The sequence below is a fragment of the Panthera onca genome (assembly GCF_046562875.1).
Source record: "Panthera onca isolate mPanOnc1 chromosome E1 unlocalized genomic scaffold, mPanOnc1 haplotype 2 h2.Chr16_ul_11, whole genome shotgun sequence".
NCBI lineage: Eukaryota > Metazoa > Chordata > Mammalia > Carnivora > Felidae > Panthera > Panthera onca.
Genome location: NW_027675810.1, coordinates 205,723 through 221,621, shown reverse-complemented (window position 1 = coordinate 221,621; position 15,899 = coordinate 205,723). Strand labels below are relative to the sequence as shown.

The 15,899-nt window shown below is 37.3% G+C and overlaps 1 pseudogene; it reads left to right on the top strand.

Moving 5' to 3' along the window:
* The window catches only part of LOC144615316 (EF-hand calcium-binding domain-containing protein 13-like), a 98,920-nt pseudogene that overhangs the window by 70,928 nt on the left and 12,093 nt on the right, over positions 1 to 15,899 (top strand).

Here is a 15,899-nt window from a genome sequence, read left to right as displayed (position 1 = left end):
GGAGACTCCGTTCTGCTAGTCTTCTGGCAGTTTTCTGGGTTATTTAGGCAGGTGTAGATGGAATCTATGTGATCAGCAGGATGCGGTGAGCCCGGCATCCTCCTACGCCGCCATCTTCCCTGTGGATGACTTTAATACTCCACTTACAGTAATGGAGAGATGACCTAGGCAGAAAATTAATAAAGAAACAACGGTCTTGAATGATACCCTGGACCAGATGGAGTTGACAAATATATTCAGAACTTTTTATCCAAAAGCAGCAGAATACACATTCTTCTCGAGTGCACATGGAATATTCTCCAAAATAGATCACATACTGGGTCACAAAGCAGCCCTAAATAAATATAAAAGGATTGAGATCATACCATGAATATTTTCAGATCACAATGCTATGAAACTTGAAATCAACCACAAGACAAAATTTGGAAAGCCTCCTAATGCATGGAGGTTAAAGAACATCCTACTAAAGAATCAGTGGGTCAATTAGGCAGTTAAAGAAGAAATTTAAAAATATATGGAAGCAAATGAGAATGAAAATAAAACATTCCCAACCCTTTGGGATGCAGCAAAGGCAGTCCTAAGAGGAAAATACACTGCAATCCAGGCCTATCTCAAGAAACAAGAAAAGTCCCCAAAACAGAATCTACCCTCACACCTAAAGGAACTAGAAGCAGAGCAGCAAAGAAACCCCAAAGCCAGCAGAAGAAGAGAAATAATAAAGATTAGAGCAGAACTAAACAATATGGAATCCAAAAAAACCCAAAAAACAAAAAACACAGTAGAACAGATCAATTAATCTAAGAGGTGGTTTTTGGAAACAATAAACAAAATTGATAAAACCCTAGCCAGACTTCTCAAAAAGAAAAGAGAGAGAACCCAAATAGATAAAATCACAGATGAAAGAGGAGAGATCACAACCAACACCACAGAAATACAAACAATTATTAGAGAATACTGTGAAAAATTATATGCCAACAAACTGGACAATCTGTAAGAAATTGGACAAATTCCTAGACACCCACACACTACCAAAACTCAAACTGGAAGAAATAGAAAATTTGAACAGACCCACAACCAGTGAAGAAATTGAATCAGTTATCAAAAATCTCCCAACAAATGAGTCCCAACAAATGGGCCAGATGGCTACCCAAGGGACTTCTACCAGACATTTAAAGCAGAGTTAGTACCTATTCTTCTCAAGCTGTTCCAAACAATAGAAATGGAAGGAAGGCTTCTGGACTAATTCTATGTAGCCAGCATTACCTCGATTCCCAAACCAGACAGAGACCCCACTAAAAAGAATTACAGGCCAATATCCCCGATGAACATGGATGCAAAAATTCTCAACAAGATACTAGCAAATTGAATTCAACAGTATATTAAAAGAATTATTAACCATGATCAAGTGGGATTCATTCCTGGGCTGCAGGACTGGTTCAATATTCGCAAATCAATCAATGTGGTATATCACATCGATAGAAGAAAGGATAAGAACAATATGATCCTGTCAATAGATGCAGAAAAAGCATCTGACAAAATACAGCATCATTAGTAAAAACCCTCCAGAAAGTTGGGATAGAAGGAACATATCTTAACATCATCAAATCTACATATGAAAAGCCCAAGCTAATATCATCCTCAATGGGGAAAAACTGAGAGTTTACCCACTGAGATCAGGAATACAACAGGGATGTCTACTCTCACCACTGTTGTTTAATATAGTGTTGGAAGTCCTAGCCTCAGCAATCAGACAACAAAAGGAAATAAAAGGCGTCCAAATTGGCAAAGAAGTCAAACTTTCATTTTTTGCAGATGACATGATACTCTACATGGAAAACTCAAAAGACTCCACCAAAAAACTAGAACTGATACATGAATTCAGCAAAGTCGCAGGATATAAAACCAATGTACGGAAATTGGTTGCATTTCTATACACCAAGAATGAAGCAATAGTAAGAGAAATCAAAGAATCGATCCCATTTACAATTGTATCGAGAACCATAAAATACCTAGGAATAAGTTTAACCAAAGAGGTAAAAGATCTGTATGCTGAAAACTGTAGAAAACTTATGAAAGAAATTGAAGAAGACACAAAGAAATGGAAAGGCATTCCAGGCTCATGGATTGGAAGAAAAAATATTGTTAAAATGTGGATAGTACCCAAAGCAATCTACACATTCAGTGTAATCCCACTCAAAATTGCACCAGCATTCTTCTCAGAGCTAGAACAAACAATCTTTCAAATTTGTAGGGAACCACATGAGACCCTGAATAGCCAAAGTAATGTTGAACAGGAAAACCAAAGTAGGAAGCATCACAATCCCAGACTTCAGCCTCTACTACAAAGCTGTAATCATCAAGACAGTATGGTATTGGCACAAAAATAGGCACATAGACCAGTGGAGTAGAATACAGAACCCAGAATTGGACTCACAAAGGTATGGCCAATTAATCTTTGATGAAGCAGGGAAGAGTATCCAAGGAAAAAAAGAAAGTCTCTTTGGCAAATAGTGCTGGAAGACCTGTACAGTAACAAGCAGAAGAATGAAACTGGACCACTCTCTCACACCATACACAAAAATAAACTCAAAGTGGATGAAGGGCCTAAATGTGAGACAGGAAACCATCAAAACCCTAGAGGGGAAAACAGTCAACAACCTCTTTGACCTCAGCCACAGCAACTTCTTACTTGATACGTCTCTGAAGGCAAGGGAGATAAAAGCAAAAATGAACTATTGGGACCTCATCAAGATAAAAAGTTTCTGCACAGCCAAGGAAACAATCAACAAAACTAAAAGGCAACTGATCGAATGGAAGACGATATTTACAAATGACATATCAGATAAAGGTTAGTATCCAAAATCTATAAAGAACTTACCAAGCTCAACACCCGACAAACAAACCAGTGAAGAAATGGACAGATGACATGAGCAGACACTTTTCCAAAGAAGACATCCAGATGGCCAGCAGACACATGAAAAGATGCTCAACATCGCTCATCATTAGGGAAATACAAATCAAAACCACACTGAGATACCACCTCACACAGGTCAGAGTGGCTAAAATTAACAACTCAGGAAACAACAGATGTTGGTGAGGATGTGGAGAAATGGGAGCCCTCTTGCACTTTTGGTGGGAGTGCAAACTGGTGCAGCCTCCCTGGAAAACAGTGTAGAGGTTCCTCAAGAAATTAAAAATAGAATTACCCTACAACCCAGCAATAGCACTACTAGGAATTTATCCAAAGGATGCAGGAGTGCTGATTCATAGGGGCACGTGTACCCCAATGTTTATAATAGCACTATCAACAATAGCCACATTATGGAAAGAGCCAATGTCCATCCACTGATGAATGGATAAAAAAGATGTGATACACACACACACACACACACACACACACACACACACACACACACACCAGAATACTACCGGCAATGAGAAAGAATGAAATCTTGCCATTTGCAACAACATGGATGGAACTGGAGGGTATTATGTTAAGTGAAATAAGTCAGAGCAAGAGAGATATCATGTTTTCACTCATATGTAGAATTTGAGAAACTTAACCAAAGACCATGAGGGAAGGGAAGAGGAAAAAAATAGTTTCAAACAAAGAGGGAGGAAGGCAAACCATAAGAGACTCCTGAATACAGAGAACGACTGAGGATTGATGGGGAGACTGTGGGGGAGGGGAAAATGGGTGATGGGCATTGAGGAGGGTACTTGTTGGGATGAGTACTGGGTGTTGTATGTAAGCGATGAATCATGGGAATCTACTCTTAAAGCCAAGAGCACACTGTATGTTAGCTAACTTGACAATAAGTTATATTTTAAAAAAAAAAGCATTCTCTCTCTCTCTCTGCCCCTCTCCCATATGCACACACTCTGTCTCTCTCTCAAAAAAAAAGGCAACTCATGGGGCGCCTGGGTGGCTCAGTCAGTTAAGCATCTGACTGTTGATTTCACCTCAGGTCATGATTTCACAGTTTGTGAGCTCAAGCCCTGCATCAGGATCCATGCAACGGTGAGAAGCCTGCTTGGGATTCCCTCTCTCTGCTCCTTCCGCATGCCCTCTCTCTCACTCAAAATAAGTGCATTAATTTTTAAAAAAAGCAACTCAGAGCTTATGTTCTCTACTTATGCATTATACCATCTGACTGCCATGGCGTCAGCTCAGGCACACACACAATAATTCTTCCTCACTTCTGGCATCTGGTGATTTTCCTTTCTATTGAGCTTATCACTCAGTTGTTTAGGCTGAAAAGTTAGGAGTCATTCTTGGTCTTTTTTTTCCTTATGGCCCTAGCTCCACCACTTCCACTTCCCTGATTCAATTCATCACCAAATATTATTTTTATTGATATTTTAACTCAGTATAGAGTGTGTTTTGCATTGGAAATTGAAGGGGAATCTGGCTATTGTCATTCTATATTGCCAGTTCTCTCTTTATAGGGGGCACCTGGGTGGCTCAGTCGGCTAAGCGTTGGACTTTGCCTCAGGTCATGATCATGCTGTTCATGAGCCCTGTGTCAGGCTCTGTGCTGTTTGAGCTGTTTGAGCCCTGTGTCAGGCTCTGTGCTGACAGCTCAGAGCCTGGAACCTGCTTCAGATTCTGTGTCTCCCTCTTTCTCTGCCCCTCTCCAGCTCATGCTCTCTCTCTCTCTCTCTCTCTCTCTCTCTCTCTCTCTCTCAAAAATAAACATTCAAAAATAAAAAATAAAAACACTCATTCATGGGGTGCCTTGGTGGCTCCGTTGGTTGAGCATCCAACTCTCGATTTTGGCTCGGGTCATGGTCTCACAGTTTCGTGGGTTCAAGCCCTATGTTGGGCTCTGTGCTGACTGACAGCATGGAGCCTGCTGTCTCTCTGTCTCCCACTGTCTCTCTGTCCCTTCCCTGCTCTCATTCTCTCTGTCTCTCTCAAAATAGAAATAAAATAAACTTAAAAAAACCCACTCATTCAGGTTTTTGACCTTGACATTCCACCTTAGCTTTTTACAAAAGTTAAATCTCACTTTGTTAACTCCATTTGCCAATTTTCTATTTTCATCTTATTTACCTCTATAGTTTTTTTTTAACTCAAGTGTAATTAACATACAGTATTACATTAGTTTCAGGTGTGCAGCATAATGATTCAACCATTATTTTTAATTTAATATGTTTATTCTTCAAAATTCTTCTCCTTATGTTTTCTGTGACACCGTCATCTCATTTTTTCCCCACCTTATTGGCTCTTCCTTTTTTTTCTTTAAAATTGAGATATAATTGGCATATAACATTGTGTGAATTTAAGGTGTACAAAGTGTTGATTTGATACACTTATATATTGCAATACGATTACCACCATAGTGTTAACTAACAGCATCATCACATCACATAATGATCATTTCTTTTTTTGTGGTGAGAACACCAAGATTTATTCTCTTAGCAACATTCAAGTATATAGTATTGCTAACTATAATCACAATGCTGTGCCTTAGATGCCCAGAATTTATTCATCTTCTAATTGTAAATTAGTACCCTTGACCAGCCTCTTCCTAATTTCCTGGTAACCACCATTCTACTCTGTTTCTGAGTTCTGCTTTTTCAGATGTGAGACCTTATAAGTATTTGTCTTTCTCTGATTTATCTTACCAAGCATAGTGCTTGTCACTCTTTTGTCCCTAATGTCAGGATTTCCTTCTTTCTCATAACGGAATAATATTCCATTGTAGACCTAGCTCTTTTTTGGTCTTGTTTTCTGGCTCCTTCTTTTCTGACTGGATTTTATATTAGCATGATCCCAGGATCCATTCTGAGTCCCATTCTCTAAGCCTCTTCCCGAATCATCTTATTGCTTTAAATAATATTGCTGTTCTTTTGACTCCCCATGTATCTCATACTTAATATGTATAAAAAAGAATTCTTGCTGTCCAACGATCTTATTCTTTACCTAGGCTCTCTTACCTCAGTTTTCGACACCACTGTCCACTCAGCTGCTAAGTTCTAAACCTAGGAGTTCTTCATGGCCCCAGCTTCTCATTCAATTCATCAGTAAATACTCTCAGTCTTGGGGCACCTGGCTGGTGCAGTTGATAAAGCGAGCGACTTTTAATCTCTGGGTTGTAAGTTTGAGCCCCACAATCAGGTGTAGAGATTGCTTAAAAATAAAATCTTAAATTAAAAAAAAATTTTAAAAATACTTCCAGTTTTATTCTCCAAACACGTCCTATGTTTGTCCACTTCTTGTTCTCATCACTGTTACCCTTGCTGAAGCCACTGTCATCTTTTTCTCTGAACTAGCTTCCTAACTGCTTGATCTTCCAGAGAGTCTGTTCTCTATACAGTAGTAGAGTGATCCTTTTACACATTGGTAATGAGATAATTTCACTCCCTGCCCCTTAAACCTTCCAAAGGTTTTCCATTGGAATTAAAACCAAAACCAAAACAAAACAAAAAACCCCACAAAATTTCTTTCCATGGTCTGCAGTAGTAGATTGAAGAGAAAGTAAGATCCAGGGAACGATGTTCGGGGGAGATGTAGAGCAAAAGCTATTTTGGTTTTATGGTTTAATTCATGGTTTAATCAGTTGGAGTTGTTTATGAATTCAGACTTCTGTAAATCTATAAGTCAATGAAAATGACTCTTTATATTGGTTATTCAGCAGTGGGTCACTATAAGTTCTTGAAATATTTCAGAATCCTCAAAGAAACACTAATTTTGGTGTTCAATATTTTATTGTGTTTTAATATTTGAAAATTGGCAATCATTTATAACGTATTTGTTATTCTTCTTAGCCATAAAAACCTTAATTCCTGACTGTTCCAGGTAATAGTTTAACTGTACTAACTTCTTGGACAAGGGTGTTGTAAAACTTGTGTGTGATCTACCTTTCAGTATTGCCTGATGCTATTGAAAACCTCCATAATCTCAGCAAAGGGAAGATGAAGATTTCTCACCTGTGGACCACTCTGTCTAACTTGAATAGTAACTTGAAAAAAAATGAATTCCTAGCTGTGCTGAAATTAACAACAGTGGATGGTAAGTATTCCAAATATTACAATTAAAAGATACATAAGACTGTCGGTCTGCCTTTCGTCAATCTTTTTTTTTTCCTTGTATCTTGTACTTGGTTGATATGCCAATATATACACTTAGAAAATATAAAGAAACCTCAGATTGTTTGGTTGTCCAACAGAAAAAATGTTAATATCTAATTTATTGTTACTCTAAATTGATCAAATATGCATTGATTACCTTCAAGTTGTGTAACATGTAACTGGAAAATGGCATATCCCGTGAACACAGAGGGGACTGTTAGGAAATGTTAAGAGATCTATTCCCGTTTTTTTATTAACATGACTTCAGATATCCATACTGTAAAATAGACTTTGTGGTGGCCACCACCACTACTAAGTTAGCAAGTAAAAAAAGATTCAAACAAAACAAAAATGAGTTTACAAAGTAAAACAAAGACCATGGACTATAATTTTTCTTAAAAAATTTTTTTTTAGCATTTATTTCTGAGAGAGAGAGAGACAGAGAGACAGAGCAGGAGTGGGGGGAGGGGCAGAGAGAGAGGGAGACACAGAATCAGAAGCAGGTTCCAGGGTCTGGGCTGTCAGCACAGAGCCCGTTGTGGGCCTCAAACTCATGAACCATGAGATCATGACCTGAGCCGAAGTCGGACGCTTAACCAACTGAGCCACCCAGGCACCTCTACAGTTTTTCAAATAAGACTATTATTTACTGCTGATGTTCTGCATGTAGGAGACAGGTAGTACACAACCACAGGTGAACATTTCCACTCCTTCGTATTTTTCATACCTTGAAGTTACAAATGTACTGTTACACTCTTTTATGTGAAATGTTTATGCAAAACTAGCCTCGTAACAAGAGCATGCTGTCTACGGTCTTTGTCAAAGAACTGTCTTTCCCTGTGAGGATTACTTACCCCTTTTTCTTCATTAAGCTCCTGTTTAAGTGAGACTGGTAATTTTGAACTTTAAGTGTGTTGGTTGTTTTGTTTATTAACATATTTGAGATGAAGAGGGTTGATGAAAATATGATACTACCTGATAATAGCGATTTTTTTCCCTCTCTTTTACTGAGACCTTTTATTGGACCTTCAGTACAATGTGATTTAATTCCTATTTTAATGCAGTGGTTTGCAAAGTTTTGAACCTTGTTATTTTTGGTTTTGTATTTATATTTGGTGCTGGTAAAGCAGTAGAATCCTTTTCTTCTAAATGAAATCTTACAGAGTCCCTCAATATATAAATCATAAAAGTTGAGTTTCTCTGAATAAAGTGGGGGAAATGACCAAGTGAACTGCTTAAGTATTTCAACAGAGCTTTAGAAACGTGAGAAAGAACGTAAGCATTCCCGACCTAGGATCCTCTTTTTGACCATGGTGTATGTTAAAAAAGGAAAAAGGCTGGGAGGGTGGGGGTGTGCCTGAATGGCTCAATCAGTTAACTGTCCAACTCTTGATTTCAGCTCAGGTCATGATCTCACAGTCGTGGACTCGAGCCCCTTGTCTGGCTCTGTGCTGACAGGATGGAGCCTGCTTGGGATTCTCTCTCTCCCTCTCTCTCTTCCCCTCCCCCCCCCCTCAAAATAAATAAATAAACTGAAAAAAAATGTTTTTCTTGCAGAAGATGATGAAGTACAAATAGAAGAATTTGGACAAGTGGTAAAGGATATTCGTGATGCCTCCAGGTTAAAAGGTAACTAGTAAATTATTTGTGACTGTTAAATTTACTTTTATTGAATGGATGTCTTTGTGTTTTGTTTTTTAGAATTTCTAGTTCTGTTAATTTCTGCTTACCATGTTGGCATTGATCTGTTTTAAGGCAGGCAAAACTTGATTTTGATTAAAAGTTGGCAGCATCCATGATGAAAGAAAAATGCCTTTTTCTGGAATGGGGCCTGTGTAACCTATTTTAAATCCCTTTTTTTGTTGTTGTTATTTGTGTGTGTGTGTGTGTGTGTGTGTGTGTGTGTGTGTGTGTGTGTGTGTTTGTTCTGGACTTTATGTAAAGTCAGATACTAGCTTTACAATTTTTCAGATATGAAAATTTTCTATACCATTTTTAGCCTCAGACTTAGGACTCTACCCTGTGTAAAGGCTTATATATTATAGAATTTCTCAGAAATCTTCTACCTCTTCCTTTAGTAGACATTCCTCATGTTCCTTTCTTTGGATTTTGTTAACATACAAGAGTGACCATGTGCATTTTGGTACCATGGCTATTTCCTACCACTTGACTTCCATTTTTGCTTAAAAGTTAAATCATAGACCTAAAACCAATGGAGATCATACTCATGGAGTTTGTGTACTTTTCTATTGGGAAAATAAGTTTAAAACTTAATTATCACTGGTAATTTATTTGAATAACATTCAAATGACTGTTTGGTCAATGAGCGCTGTCAGGAGAAGAATAACAACATAGGTATATGTTTAGGAAAACGGAAGCGGAGTCATTTCTGGGTGTAAAGAAGTAGATAGATACTTTTCAGATTTTTCATAACCACTCTGCCCTGGTATAAAATTTTTAACATCATTGTTTCTCTTTTAGGTTAAGAAAAGTACTTAATAATTCCCTGTTGACATATAAATATGTTACCTGGGTCACGTAACATAATTAGCATCAATATAGTATAGTGAAATAGATTAGCCGTGCTATAGGAAACAATGCACACAGGTAGAAAAGAACATGGGCTATGGAGTTTGATACATGGTGGTTTGTGGGTTTTTGACTTACCAGCTGGGTAGTCTCTGTAGGTCATTCTGGTTTCCTCATCTTTAAAACAAGGAAGCTAATAAAATCACGTTTCTCCTAGAGTTGTCAGGATCAACTGCAAAAACACATATAAAGCACATAATCTAATTATTAGGCACATACTATATACTTGGTAAATGGTAGTTAATTTTGAAATCAGAAAACAGAGTTCAGAAAGACTGGTATTCAGGACAGATAACTTTTTATGTGGAGGAAGGAAAAAAAAAATGGAAACTAAACCATTGAGAAAGGAGAACAGTGAAAAAGGAGAAAGGTGTAGTTTAGGTACCTGAATCTGGGAGCTGGTCATAATGATTGGGGGTTGACACTGGAATCTGTCAGCCAGTGCAAGAAAAGGCCAATAATTACAGGGAAGAGTGAGGAAGGGCCACCCTGGAAGAAAAGTGTTAACATAGCAGGCCTGAAACTGCTCTTTTTAGAAAAGTCTCCTTGCAAGGTTGACTGTCATATGCTCAGACTGTTCCCTTCATTACTGACTGATAAGGTTAGTTCACTGTGCCTGGACTATTTGTTGACAAACTTGGAGGGGCTGAGAAAACAGGCATATTGTGGATCAAGTTCTATGCTTTCCTTCAGTATACACACAGTTTTAAGGGATTATGGTCAGTGTCTGATCTTGTAGCTGAAGATTTTAGAGGTTGGGCAGGCAGTTCTAGGTATTGATGAGGATTAAGGATAGCCATTGATCTGGATGACTTTGGAAAGGAAGTGAAAGTTTTTGGAGTTGAGAGGTCAAGGTCATTCTTATTGTCATCAGATGATAATGGGAAATGGGGCTGAGGGAGGATTATGAGCAGGGTGACCAAAGATCCTCCAAGAAGGTGAAAGAGTGATCAGAAAGTCAGTAGATGATGGTGTCCGGAGGGTAGTGTAGGTCAATGACAGGCCTGAATCTCAGGGGAGGGATAGGTTTGATTGAAGGTGGAACTAAAATAGCCAGACAGCAGAATCTTAGGAGTGTTTCTCTGCTTCCTGGTCCTATGTGGAGCATGGGAGGATGAGCAGACTCCTCTTAAGGTGTCTGTGCAAAGAAACCATATTTTAAAGGGAACCAAGCTTTAGGTAAAACAAGCAGAGCTGATACAGGTTTTTAGGTGACTGTCATTTGCAGTTGCCTCGCTGAGATGTTAGGGGGACAGAAAGTGAAGCGGGATCGAAGGTACTAAGAAGCTGTGATTACTGTTTGCAGCTATTCCTGAAGGCTTAATAATAATAATAATAATAATAATAATAATAATAGTAACTTTATTGCTATTAATATGACACTTAGTGTTTGCTATATACCTAATGTTGTTTTAAGTGTTTTTCATACATCATATATTTAATCTCCATATTAACTGTGTGAGGTAGATAGTATTATTAAATTATTTTAGATATAAGACTACTGAATTTGATAGAGGGGTTAAATAGTAATAATTTGCTCAAGGTCAGATAGTTTCAGGTCACAAATCCTGGAGCCAGGATTTGAATGTACTTAACACTGCCTCCTTTGAAAGGGCTGGAAATAAAGCAAAATTCCAGATGCCAGAGTACAACTGGATCTTGGTAGAATTGAAAAGAAAAGGTGAGTGAGTCTTTGTGATACTTGTGTTTACAATTTTACATTTCTCATGATTCTGAAATCTATTTCACTTCCACCAGGATGAGTTAATTTTGTTTGCTACCATTAGAGCTCTAGTTTAAAATAACTACTTTGTGTCATTGCAGTGAAAAATTCAGCCATAGCAACCATTTTGGTTGTGCCAATTTTATATTAGCACCAAAGAAACATGGCAGACCAAGCATATTGTTTTGCTGGACTTAGAATTTCCTGAGGGCTGGATTCTTCACTGAGATTTCTTATTCAAGAGGTGATCATAACTCATGGACTACCACTGACAAAAGTCTTGAGTGATGGCTACTGTTGTTTTTTAAGTCAGAGGTTAGTTCAATTACCGAATCACTTTTTTCTGTTTCTAGAGTTACAAGACATTGTCTTAGCTCTTGATGGGCTTGAAGGTGACATGATATCTGGGAAGAACTTGGAGAGCTTTCTAGGCAATATTGGGATTAAGTCACCTGAAGAAGAGGTAGAGAAAATTCTTCAGTCAGATCTTGTTTCTGGTAAGCATTTAAATATTATTATCCATTTTTTTGTTTTGGGTAGGAGTAACTGAAGAAAGTGTGCAAGGTTTTTGTTCAAGCGAATAGGGCTCCTTTGAGCTAATATCTATAGGTATTTGCTTGTATTGCTGTAAATGTCCTTAAAGAGGAGACTTTCTTTTAAAGTCCTTTTTTACAGTTAATGAGAATACTCTTAGCAAGCAGGTAGAAATTTTGTGGGGGAGTGGGCTCATTGGTATCCACTCTCTTTAGATAGATCTTGATTTAGTGACTAACACATAGTTTGGAAATTCCAGCTCTGTGAATAGAAAACCTAGCTTTGCTGGTTTGTACCAAGTAAAGTTATTGGACTTACAACTTTCTTAGTAGGTTAGTTGCCTTACAGGTAGAATCAGAACTAGCGTATCTACAATCTTGTAAGGTTAATTGCAAGGCACAGTGGGTGAAAATGAATCCCAAGTATCTTGTATGTAAAGTAAAGAAATTGTATGCTGGTTTTGATTTTCATATGAGCTTTTTAATATTACGTTTTCCAGGGATTCTTGTCTGTTCCCCTCCCCTCTCTCTCTTACAGATGACAACGTGGTGAATGTTAAAGACTGTATGAGGGCTTTGAAGGACACTCAGAAATTTTCCACTTTTGTTGGTAAGAACTTTATGGTAAAACTGTTGAATGGCAAACAACACAGGACTCATTCAGAGGTCACGTAGCCAAACATTATATTTGGTGCTCAGATCTTCTTTGTAGTATCTGTGCCAAATGTTTGTTTCATCTACATTTGAACTCTTCCAGTTATGGCAAACTTGATTACATTTGTTTTTCATTTAAGAATTTGTATTTGAATGGAAAAGATTGGGAAAATGACAAGGTTATGATGTTTTCCAATAGCTAAAGTAAGGACATTTTATTATATAATAATGGTAATTTTGAAACTGTTATAAAAAAATTTAGTGACCAGAAATGTAAGAGATATAAAGTGCAAGGCTCATGTAATGTCACCTTCTGGAAATATCCCTGTTAAAGTGTGGTAAATATCCCTTTAGCCTTTTTTATTTGAATCTATGAATATTTGTGTATTCTGATATTATTTAAAAATTAGACGCACTTGGGTGGCTCAGTTGGTTAAATGTCTGATTTTGGCTCAGGTTATGATCTCATGGTTTGTGAGTTCAAGCCCCACATTGGGCTCTCTGCTGTCAGCACAGAGCCCACTTCAGATCCTCTGTTTTCTTCTCTCTCTGCCCCTGCTTGTTCTCTAAATAAATAAATCAATTAATTAATAATTAATTAATTAAAATAAAATTACCATGGGGGCGCCCGGGTGGCTCAGTCGGTTAAGCGTCCGACTTCAGCCCGGGTCACGATCTCGCGGTCGGTGAGTTCGAGCCCCGCGTCAGGCTCTGGGCTGATGGCTCAGAGCCTGGAGCCTGCTTCCGATTCTGTGTCTCCCTCTCTCTCTGCCCCTCCCCCGTTCATGCGCTGTCTCTCTCTGTCTCAAAAATAAATAAAACGTTAAAAAAAAAATTTAAAATAAAATTACCATGTCCATAATATTCCACGACTTGCAGGTTTAAAGAAATTAACAGTGTATCTTAGATATTGTTCCATGTTCCATTGTATCATAAACAACCTCATTCTTTTTTTTTTTTTTTTTTTCAACTTTTTTTTTATTTATTTTTGGGACAGAGAGAGACAGAGCATGAACCGGGGAGGGGCAGAGAGAGAGGGAGACACAGAATCGGAAACAGGCTCCAGGCTCCGAGCCATCAGCCCAGAGCCTGACGCGGGGCTCGAACTCACGGACCGCGAGATCGTGACCTGGCTGAAGTCGGACGCTTAACCGACTGCGCCACCCAGGCGCCCCGCAACCTCATTCTTTTTAAAGACTGCAATAATATTCCATTTGGGGGATGTACTGTCATTTTATCCACAACACTTTTGATGATATTTGCCAATTAAAAATCTGAAAATTTGCCAATTTTTCACCACTGAAACATTTTGATGAGCATTGTTGTATGTATATATGTGCATAAAGTTCTCCTGGGGGATAAAACCCTCAGAAGTCACACTGCTAGACTGAAATATATGCAGATGTGAGATGTTAACAGCTACTGCTTAATTATCCTCCAAAAAGTTTGTAAAAATTCACACTTTTATCAGTAATGGATATTATTTATTGAAAATTCTGCTGGTAAAAGAATTCTATTATTGTTTTAATATGCATGTCTTTAATGACTAGTGAGGTAAAACATTTTTCATATGATTGTCGAATATGCTTTTCTTTTATTTTAATTAGATTGTCTTTTTCATATGAATTTATAAATAGCTCTTTTTTTTTTTTTAAATAGCTCTTTATATATAAGGGACATTAATGTTCTGTCTTGTCTATTGCCATTTTTTTTCTAGTTTATTATTCATCTTTGACTTTGATTTTGGTGGACTGCTTATTGCCATCCTCTGTTTTATTTTGTCAGTTTTGGTAATTTTTATTCTCCTAGGAAATTTATTTTATTCAAGTGTTTTTTGGGAATATTAGTACAATCCTATGCAGTGATAATTCTTTTGATTTTTTTGTGTCTGGTTATTTTCTCATTCTTAAATTTGTATATATATATTTGTGTGTGTGTGTGTGTGTGTATATATGTGTGTATATATACACACATATATACACATATATATATATATATCTTCTTCTAGATTTCCTAGCAGATCTTTTAATTATCTCTCTTTTTAAAGCTCTACATCTTAGATTTATCTTTAGTGTTTCTATTTGTAGTAAAAAAAAAATTCTGCTTTTATCTTTAGGATGTCCTTTCTATTGTTCCCTTTTGTCCATTTTGTAGTTTTTCTAAGTTGTTTAAATTATGAACTTACTTTTTTCTTCTTACTGAGAAATAAATGTTTAAGACTATCAATTTTCATTTCAGTAAGACTTTGGTTTATCAAAGTCTTTATTCTTGTTTTTTTCTAAGCATATTCAGTTGTATTTTGATTTTCTCCTTGATGTAAGAGTTGCCTAAGAGAAAAACCTTAAATTTGAAAGCAATTATTTGAAAAATTTTAAATGAATTTAAAAATTTTAAATTTGAATTTGAATTTCATTATTGTCCTCTCTTTGTTGTTTATTTTTAGTTTACTGTGGTCAGAGAATGAGGTCTATAGTAGAGGATTTGATAGTTTCTGTGTTAATTAGATACGGAGTTTTTTCGATTTTTACATGTTTATTTAAAAACCGCATTAGGGGTGCCTGGGTGGCTCAGTTGGTTGAGCGTCCGACTTTGGCTCAGGTCATGATCTCGCGGTTTGTGAGTTCGAGCCCCGTGTCGGGCTCTGTGCTGACAGCTCAGAGCCTGGAGTCTGCTTCAGATTCTGGGTCTCCCTCTCTCTCTGCCCCTCTCCCACTCATGCTCTGTCTCTCTCTGTCTCAGAAATAAACATTAAAAAAAAATTTAAAAAACACATTAGTGGGCTTCAGGGACAGGCTAATCGTAAGGGACACTCATCCTACTGTTTGTCTTGGAAATCCTTATGACTCTTTGAAGCAGCGCATTCCATAATTTTTGGACAGCTGTAGAACTAGTCAATTGTTCCACATATTTGATGGAAATCCTGCCTTATAATTCCATTCCCAAACTTAACATTTGGACTCTTCCCCGTCAGTAGCCCTCCAGGGATGGGAGGAGAGCTCTTATATTTTCTTTCTTTTATGTTGAATCATCTTTTCTCTGGACTCAGATTTCCTTTCAACCATTCCTCACATGGCCTATTTTTGAAACTTCTTACCAATGACTAATGACTAACTCATGGAACAACATAATATATTAAATTATACTTTCACATAAATTAGCTAATTTTAAAGTAATTTATTATATATTTCTCTTAATGAATTCTGAAAGATTATTTTTTTAGACATGTACTTTAGAAATGTGAAGAGGTTTTTGTTTGTTTTAATTAAGGGGGGGGTGGTCAGTCATGGATTTCCTAGTTCAGATGTTTGATATTATCATGCTAA